The 10,000-nt window shown below is 47.3% G+C and overlaps 1 long non-coding RNA gene across 1 annotated transcript in view; it reads right to left on the bottom strand.

The window, feature by feature from the left end:
* Positions 1-10,000, bottom strand: part of LOC118302295 — a 33,779-nt gene that overhangs the window by 5,957 nt on the left and 17,822 nt on the right. Inside the window, exon 3 of the long non-coding RNA XR_007030590.1 lies at positions 5,399-5,555. This is a non-coding gene — a long non-coding RNA (uncharacterized LOC118302295). The remainder of the gene's footprint in view (positions 1-5,398; positions 5,556-10,000) is intronic.

Below are 10,000 nucleotides of genomic sequence, written 5' to 3'. Positions count from 1 at the left end.
CAAAAATATGTCGTCAAACATGATTTAACACAAAATGAGGCCTAAAAAAAGACAACGCAACACTTCCATAGCTCAGGTCTCTAAAGATCCATAAACGTTGTGTAGATTTTGTCCTTTTGACACGAGCAAAGTTTTTAATAAAATCCATATTCTCCGGAGTTTCAAGAGACGGAGGGTTTATGATATTAACATGAGTGGATTTGACGGAGAGTGAAGCGAGTCTCTAAAGGCCCGAGGTACAGTAACGGTCTGACAGGAGCGATGCGTTCGAGTGCTTCACTGGGTTAAAAGGATTTGTCAGCGCCGGTGTTTGCTCCCTCTCCCTCACATCTGATCCTCCACTCGCTGCGACGAGAAGCCGCTTCGTCGCCGGCTGCGATCTGACGCCGAGGGGTCCACCGGAGGGGAGGAGATTAATGGAACGACGTCCTCTGTCCCAGCGATGATAAAGAATAAAAAAAGAAGAGGGAGAATTTCCCGTCGGGCCCCTCAGCTGTTCTCGGAGGCCCGTATCCAAATGGATCTGTCGCAGTTTTCAGGAGATTAGATTAAATTTGGTGGCAATGTGATGCGGTTGTGCGGAGAGATGAACCATCTGCTCGTCTTCCTCCCGTCACCTTCACGCCCCCGCACGCACGCTTTGTCCTCGTTCACACCTGAGCTCACCTCCTACGACGCTCCTCTTCATTACCCAATTAAAATGCGTCCGTCTCCTTCAACCCGGCACTTCAGGCGGCGCCACGTCCCAAAGGAAGCGTTTCGATTAACTTTACTGAGTACGAATGACTTCATGTAGTTAGAAAACCTCAGGTTCACAGGAAACAGAAACTATTGTGTATTTACTCGCGCAAGTAAACACAACCCGCGAATATTCGGCCCCTTCCCAACGGACGCAGACGTCACTTACGCTGATTGGCCATCACGACATCGCGTCACGCTAATATTTCGCTCGAGTTCAAATATCTCAACTCAAGCGTCCTTGCATTGACTTTATATGTAATCTCATGTTGGGGGAAATCTGTAAACGTTCATCCATTATCATTAGAGGCGAGAGGCGGGTTCACCCTGGACAAGCCCTCATGTATTTGCTCCCTGACTGCGTCTCTTCTGTGACGTCAGTCCCTCGCCGCTCACTGAAGTTTGTTGTTAATGAAACGGGAGGAAGCAGCACATTCAGCGGATTCATTTGCATTCGGTGCAGTCGTGACCAGGTTTCACTGTCCTTCACAGTTTGGTCTGTAAACTTCCCGAGACGCGTCTGAACTCGTGACCTCGTCCTCGTCCTGGAGCGGCTGCTCGATGATTATTCACGTACAGTCTGTTCTCTGAGGATCTGTACAGGGAGTCGAGTGCTGAGTCACTTCTTCTCCCATCAGCCCCCTGCCCTGCCCCACCGCCTCCGCCCAGCAGGTGTCCGCTCTCCAGATGGGCCAGCTGACGCGTCCGCCCTGTGCAGGCCGACGAGGGAAGGTCGGCGTTAAGACGGCGAGCTGAAGGAGAGACGTCGATAGTCCGGCAGCAGAAGGTGGAAAAGCTTTTACTGTAACGGGATCCGGTAGAAGCGAGCGAGCAGGAACAGGAAACTGATCAACAACAACAACAACGTCGACGAGGCAACAAACGTACTGAACATCTGAACCTTTGTTTCCCACTTTCATGGATCGATGAAACAAAAACATCTGAATCATTCAACCTTCATGGATCCAGTTCATTCGCTCCATGTTTCACAGGCTGACGGTTCTTTCCCTGAAGAAAACTCAGACCCAGGTCACAGATTAATGTTTGAACAGCACGTTGTCACGAACCCGAGACCCTGAACTTCATCTTTTATTTTTTTATGACACGTTACGCACATGAACGTGTTTCCTACTTTGTGACTTGGTCGTAAATAAACATGATTTTATCTCTGGGAGAATTTAAAGGTCTGGGGGGAAAAATATATATATATATATATACATATATATATATATATATATATACATATATGTTTAAAGTAAAGTACATTTTTACTTAAACATTTTTCACTGCCTATCATGTTTTGGTTGTTTCAACATATTTGGTTGGTTGGTTCTTTGGTTGGTTGGTTGGTTTGTCCGTTTGTTCGTCTGGATGAAAAGCTCCTGAAAAGATTTCCATTGATACATGGTTGGTTGGTTGGTTGGTTGGTTGGTTGGTTGGTTGGTTTGTTGATTGGTTGGTTGGTTGGTTGGTACATGGTTGGTTGGTTGGTTGGTTGGTTGGTACATGGTTGGTTGGTTGGTTGGTTGGTTGGTTTGTCCGTTTGTTCGTCTGGATGAAAAGCTCCTGAAAAGATTTCCAGTGAACTCGGTGTAACGATGGAACATGGATCGAGAAATATTCCATTAAAATGATGGTGTGGATCTGCATGAAGAGGAGCCAGGAATGTTTTAATCTCTTTTTTAACATGTTCACTGATATTTTCGAAGAGAATAATGAGAAACGCAGTCGTTTGGTCACAGAACTGGGTCTTTAACCAGCAGCCTACAGTAACAAACCCCCACCATGTCAGTGGAAACCGTGATCATGTGACGATCTGCACTATCAGCTGCTCGTGGCTGGAAGGCGTGTGTTCCCCTTAATTTCCAGTAACAGACAGCTATTACCGAAACAGATCTCCTCTTCGGGGTGGAGCAGGTAATGGCCTGCGGTGCTTTGGCTGCTCGACTAAACTGCCAGTTAGAGCTTAATGTGATTTACACTGCATAGAGACGCAGGGTGGAGGAGGAGGAGGAGGAAGAGGGGGAGCAGGAGGAGGAGGAAGAACAGGAGGAGGAGGAGGAGGAGGAGGAGGAGGAGGAGGAGGAAGAGGAGGAGGAAGAACAGGAGGAGGAGGAGGTGGAGGAGGAGGAGGAGGAAGAGGGGGAGCAGGAAGAGGAGGAGGAAGAACAGGAGGAGGAGGAGGAGGAGGAGGAGGTGGAGGGGGATGAGGAAGAGGAGGAGGAGGAAGAACAGGAGGAGGAGGAGGAAGAACAGGAGGAGGACGAGGAGGAGGAGGAGGAGGAGGAAAAGGAGGAGGAGGAGGAAGAGGAGGAGGAGGAGGAGGAAAAGGAAGAACAGGAGGAGGAGGAAAAGGAGGAGGAGGAGGAAGAGGAGGAGGAGGAGGAGGAAAAGGAAGAACAGGAGGAGGAGGAAAAGGAGGAGGAGGAGGAGGAGGTGGAAGAGGAGGAAGAGGAGGAGGAGGAGGAAGAGGAGGTGGAAGAGGAGGAAGAGGAGGAGGAGGAGGAAGAGGAGGAGGAGGAGGAAGAACAGGAGGAGGAGGAGGAGGAGGAGGAGGAAGAGGAGGAGGAAGAACAGGAGGAGGAGGAGGTGGAGGAGGAGGAGGAGGAAGAGGGGGAGGAGGAAGAGGAGGAGGAAGAACAGGAGGAGGAGGAGGAGGAGGAGGAGGTGGAGGGGGATGAGGAAGAGGAGGAAGAGGAGGAGGAAGAACAGGAGGAGGAGGAGGAGGAGGAGGAGGAGGAGGAGGAGGAGGTGGAAGAGGAGGAAGAGGAGGAGGAGGAGGAGGTGGAAGAGGAGGAAGAGGAGGAGGAGGTGACTGTGTGTGAGGAAGTGTTGTGAAATGTGAGCATGAAGGAATTCAAACTGAACGTGATCCGCTGATTCTCTGCTGAAACGGAAGAACATGCAGTTAGTGCATCAGAGTGTGTGTGTGTGTGTGTGTGTGTGTGTGTGTGTGTGTGTGTGTGTGTGCGTGCGTGTGTGTGTGTGTGTGTGTGTGTGTGTGTGTGTGTGAGAGCGAGGATTAATCCCTGGAGTCAATCCGACGACTCGCAGCAGTAACGTTTCTCTGTTGTTTTTTTACGTGAGTGTGATGCAGCTCAGCTGCAGTTTAACCTTCCTGTCGAGATCAGGTGTCATCAGAGGAGCCGAGTCTCCGTCCTGGTTCAACCCCCGAGCTGGTTTCAGTCTTCAGGTGTCGAAGCTCAGGTCACCTTCAGCTCTTCATCCCCACACCGCCGCTAATCCGCCGTTAAATAACCACGAGTCTCCTCGTGAGCCGAATAATCCCATCAAACGGCCAATGAGGTTCTAGCAGGAGACGGCTGATCCCGAACCATCATGTCCGGGTGGTTTATTTCAGACCACAGCTTCTCTGAGGCCGGTTGATGCTTTTCTTTTTATTTTTAACATCCTCCTCGATCAACGTCTTCAGAGCGTTGTCGTCCGCATCCGTCAGGATCTCTGCAGGCCGCGAAAAATGGCTGCTTTCACCGCATCTCCTCAAATTGTGGGTGGCATGTTGGGATGTTTTATTTTTTATGAAAATTAGGCGAGCAGGTGGAAAAAGGCTTTTGTCTGAAGCTTTATACATTTTTCTTTCTTTTTGTTCCTAAACTATTTTCATATCACGGAAACAGCAGAATGAACATAAAACATGTTCGACCCATGTTCAGGTTATTAATTACATCAAAGATTCTCTCACAGATCTAAAACGTGGACTTCCTCCGCCGACATTCACACCTTTCATTTCCACGTTCTCAGTGTCAATATTCCTTTTTTTTTCCAGCTGAACTTTCCTGCTGAGGAACTAGTTGATTGAAGGAGAGTCACATGGGTATTTGCTTTTTCAGATATGGGAGGGGCGTAGGACCCCCGCCTGCCCCCCTGTCCTGACAGGGGCGGGGCCTCGCAGGCCGACCCTTCCAAGACGGTCTGGGTGGTTTTCCAAGAAAGAACAGCAAAAGATAATGACGCTTCCCTAAATGAAGGTCCATCCAAATAAAACCCGGTATGGCTCCCGGCTGGTAGGAGGCTACAGCTCCCTCCAGCGAGCACCAGCCGCCGCCCCCTTCTCCATCTCTGGTGTTCGGATCCGGGCGAAGACACCGAATCACCGAAAAACTGTCTCCGTCTATCTCTTTCCCGTCCAGTCCTGCCAAACAGCCCGATCGGGTAATCAGGCAGTGATGAGTCTCCCCCGAGTCGCACGCGAAGGACGACCCACCAGGCTTGTCCTCATTAAGTCTCCATTAGCGGCAGTGTAATGGATTTTTAATGAAGGAGCGAGACGCAAACACAAAGACGAGCTGGACTTGACCCTCCGACACCAGCGGGGAGCTGCGCCGCCAATCATCACCCGAATCCTCCTCAGGCGATGAATACACAGGTTGTATTTACAATTAAACATGTTTATACATTAAATATAGTCAAAACCTGGCTCAATTATTTTTCCCTAAAAATCTGCACAGAGAAACAAGTTGTTGGAAAACGAATCCCACGCACGTCGGCTCCGGTGCGACAGCAGTTTCTCTTCCATTTAATCTCATTAAAGTTTTGTTTTCTTGCTCTTTAGCACACAAGTGAATTTTATATATATATATATATTTTAATTTTTGATGAGAACCCTCGAGAACCAGAAGCAATCAGCTCCTCTCTTTACCGGGAATGTTGTCGGTCCCCCGACGGCGTTCACTTCCGTTACACGAGTCCGACAAACACCATTAAGTTCCTTTTGCGACTCGCAGCGCGTCTGGTTCGGCCTCGATGGACAGTCGTCAACGCAGCCGCCGCAGACGGAGTGAAGAGTTTAATCGGTTCTGTAGAATCAAAGATGAGAAGACGTCAAATTTATTCAAAATCCTGGGGCGTCACAAACGGGAATTCAAATCCAATATTAGTTTTGGAACGATTTTGAAACCGGAACCACGATACGAAGAAGATACATGTCGTCCAAGCTGCGCCGCAATTCAGCGGAGGCTACATCATGTTATTGACGTGCATCTGCCTGGTGAAACTAAGAGTTACACAGCGACTCCATCAGCACGTTTCAGTGTTTTACCACCGTGTGACATCAGATGTAAATGCATGTGACAGTAACTTACTTCTTCTTCTACTTCGGATTTAATCATTTATGTCCGTTCATGGACGTTCATGTCACGTTAAATATCGCTGCCGCAATGAATTGTGGGCCGTCTACTTCTCCTTTCCTTTCACATAGGAAGCTCCAGTGTGACCTCTGCTGAAGGAGAGAGGAGACGAAGCATTGAAGCTCCTTTCCTCAACACTTAGAGAGTCAGAACAGATCTTGTCATGGCTGCCGATTAAATAATGTCATTTCAAGATTTAGGAAACTTCCTGAGCAACGAGGGATCCTTCCCGGCCAGAAATATCCCAGGATTCATAGCGCGCCAGTAACTGACTTCCGACCGCGGGGCAGCTGCAGCTCCGTTGTCAGGCAACGTCGGTAATAGTCAGAAACACGCTGGTGACGGCAAATAGGAAATCCACCGCATCCCATGGTAACCATCATCTTCAGGTTCAGGGGGTTGGGAGTTTGTATGTATCAACGTTAGATTCTTCTTTGGCCCATTAAAGAATTTGAATCAAAGGTTATACGTCTTAGTCGGGAGATGAGCTATTCATTTTCTCTACACACTGTTACAGGACACAAAACCTTGTAGCAGCCACAAAGGCCTCACACGGCGGAGTGAGCTGTTGTATCTTTGAAGTCAAACTCATTCTCCCCCCTGCACCTCGTCATAACTAACATTTATTGGTTGCATTTAACAGCTTTTAAACTCGCGGCGTTTGATTTAAAGGAGTGAAGACGTCCCCGCTTTACTGGCTGCCTCCAAAAGGTCAGTTTTAATTAATGAGGCGACTCCATAATGCGAAGTGTGATTACCAGAGAGGTTCTGTCAGAATACTAAACGCGCAGAAATACCGTCAGGGGGGTTTTGGGGAGTTTCTTTGTGCAAGGTGATGGAGCGTGTTCATCGCAAACAACCCGACACCATCATACGCCAGCAGGGCGCGGAGCTAATAAAAGACTTAAATCAATCATAATAACCTCCACGAGGAAGAGATTTGCAGGAGCTCAGACCAAAGCTTGTTCTCTAAATGGATGGAAACTTGAAGGGAGTGCAAGGTCAATCGCTCATCTGCTTTCCCATCACTCCGCTCCGCAGGCAAACACAAAAGGCTCTGCTCGCACGGATTAACACACTCCGACATCAGTGAGTGAAAAGTGTGTGCAGTGAAAAGCTGGAAGCTCCAACGCGGCAGTTTTGTTTCTTTCACCCTGAGACGAGTTTAACTGTAGATCAATTCGAAGGTGAAAAGTGTGTTTCTGAAAACAGTTTTTCCCGCTCGGTCGTTCTGACTCGTGTGGTGACTGAGAGACACAGATGTGGATGAAGCAGAACGTCTGCGGAGATCAATACGACACACCAGCGTCTGGACGCCGTCACAGGGTCAGACGACTGCACCGGGCTGAGAGAAGATCACGTCTCACAACTGCTCCCACCCACCCAACGAAGAACAGTTGAAAAGACGTCTAGATGAAGTTGAAATGTAAAAGGTGAATCCGTTTTTCTGCTTGTTGAAAAGTCGTTTCTACAAAGTCCCGACCCGACACGGCCCCAATGTTCAACGACTATGACTGATGGAAGAACCAGATTTAGCCCGAAAAACAACTGCCTGCTGACGTCTGGTGTGTGGTGGGTTGGCATGACGATAACGTTTCCTCCATCCGCTTGTTCATACTTAGGCCTACATTAGCTTGCGAAAGGTAAAATTAAATTTGGTGGTTTAAGCTAATGTTATGTTGTTTAGGCTTCCATAAGCTTGTTTTGGCTAAAATTGAAGCTAACGTTATCTCGTTTTTGCTAACGTTAGCTTGTTCAGGCTAAAATTAGAACGTTTAAGCTAACGTTATCTCGTTTCTGCTTACGTCCACATTTGCTTGCCAAAGATAAAATTAGATTATATTGTTTTGGCTAACGTTATGTTGTTTAGGCTTACATTAGCTTGTTTTGGCTAAAATTGAAACTCACGTTATCTTGTATATGCTTACATTAGCCTTTTTAAGGCTAAAATTAGATTGTTTAAGCTAATGTTATCTCGTTCAGACTTGCATTAGCTTGTCTCGGCTAGCACGTGACAGCTCACAACATTGGTAGACAACAGTCTTCACCCTTCAGTTCAGTCAACAGATAACGTAACGCCGGATTTTAAAAAATTAATATTTTCACATCATTTATGTTTGTCACATGTCAGTTTAAGCTGCAATATGGAAAAGCGGCAGCCTCCGTTGTTTTTCTGGTAATGTGATGCCTATCAGGGCTGAAAAGTGCCCTTGGAAAATATATCAGTTCATTGACTGTGGCACCTTTATATAGAATATTCATATCTACAGCTAGAACCCTCTTCGTGTGTAGAAAATACATTCTCATTTTTTCTTATTCAGAAGCTAAATTGGAGCTTCCTTTATGATCCGCAACAGGTACAACATCATTATTTTTCTTCTTTTTTTCTTTTTTTTTTTTACAAAGGGCGACTTCCTCCACAGTCCAGGCCAAAGTCATTGAAGTGGAACATTTGAAATGAAGGATCATCATGAACCGGTAACTTCTCCCCCAGATGAAAGGCTTTAGATAATTGGAGCAGGTTCGGACGCGAGGCTGAACAACTCCACCTGACACACGAGGGATGATGACAAAACGAAAAAGCGTGACAGAAAAACGTCAAAGCCCAAAAAAGAGAGAAAGAGGAAATAGGCCGAGGGACAAGGAGCGAAGGAAAAGATCAAGAGCAGAGCGAGCAGGGAGCTTGTCATGCAGCGACAATGACCTGTTATTTTCTCATCATTCTCAATCTGACCTGCTGGGTCGCCGCGCATGTAATTCAAGGATGGCAGCAATAATTTTCTCATCAGAGCCGAGCAGACGTCCGACCCTGAAATCACACGCCGGCACTTTAACTCCCAACATTCACCCGGAGATCTGACAAATTTCCCACTGAGTCACGAGTGGAAGACTTTTCAACGCACACAAACCTTAAAGCGCCAGTGTGTAATATTTAGAAGAACTAATTCACAGAAATTGAACATATTGTCTATAACTATGTTCATATAAGAGTTAAATATAGTTCCATGAGGTGGACCGACCTCCGTGTGAGTCTCCATGTTTCTACGTCCTGTTGAATACGGTTGTTGAACTAAACGTCCAGAATACGTCGCGTTCACGTTGAATTTTCAGATGCTGACGGAAACAGGTGATGGAATCAGCGGTGCGTCAACATAAAGTGTCCGCTGTCGGTCGCTCAGTTGGTTTACCAACAGATGCCGCCAAAAAATTTCACACTGGGGCTTTAAAGGAATAGTTTGATATCTTTTGGGAAAGGAACAAATAAGTGATCACTGTAGTTTTTGTCCGTTTGATGCGTAGCTACGGCCGAATGACAGGTGGTTAGCTTAGCTTAGCATAAAGCATCCAAAAGCTAGCCAGGGTTAGTCCAATGTAGAGCCGACGCGTCGAGTCAGGGCCGGTCTGGACATATTTTAAAAGGGTCAGTCAGCGATTTCAATCCAATAAACCTTTGTAAAATTTTGAGAATATTTACTCACGGTCCGCTAGCTGTCGGTTCTGTGTGCAGTTTGAAAAACATCACTCCCTCGACCGTAAGAGACGTGCCCCCGACTGACGGGTGGTTTTGTCCGTCTCACGCACCCGAGGCTGCGAGTTCGAACCCCGACCAGTGTAATCAAAAAATCAACAACATACAATCTTTCACCAAAATCACTTACTGGCACTTTAATGGGCGAAAATCATATCCGATTGGTGTGACTTCTTGGTCTCTTATAGAGAGAGAGAAAGTTACAAGAAAATGGTGGTCAAGGTCACAGACGCCCTGAGAGTTCGCCGTCATTACCTCGTTACGCCGCCTCCTGAGCGACCCGGAGGTCGGCACCTCGATGAAGCCGTTTTATCATACGGAGCCACACACACACACACACACACACACACACACACACACACACACACACACACACACACACACACACAATGCCTTCAGGAAGCCTGATGGGCAGGTTGTAGCGAACAACCCTCACACCCTCAGTCTGCAAACCAAGCAGCGGAATCAGAGGTCGTCACAATATGAACATACTCACTGTTAATATCGTCTTTATGAACAGATACACATCTGTAGCAGTGAGGTGATGCTGATGTCGTCTGTGCCTCATTATTCTTCCACCTAACCT

This window comes from Scophthalmus maximus, chromosome 4, assembly GCF_022379125.1.
Source record: "Scophthalmus maximus strain ysfricsl-2021 chromosome 4, ASM2237912v1, whole genome shotgun sequence".
NCBI lineage: Eukaryota > Metazoa > Chordata > Actinopteri > Pleuronectiformes > Scophthalmidae > Scophthalmus > Scophthalmus maximus.
Note: the sequence above shows the minus strand (reverse complement) of the source record. Positions and strands in the feature narration are given on the sequence as shown.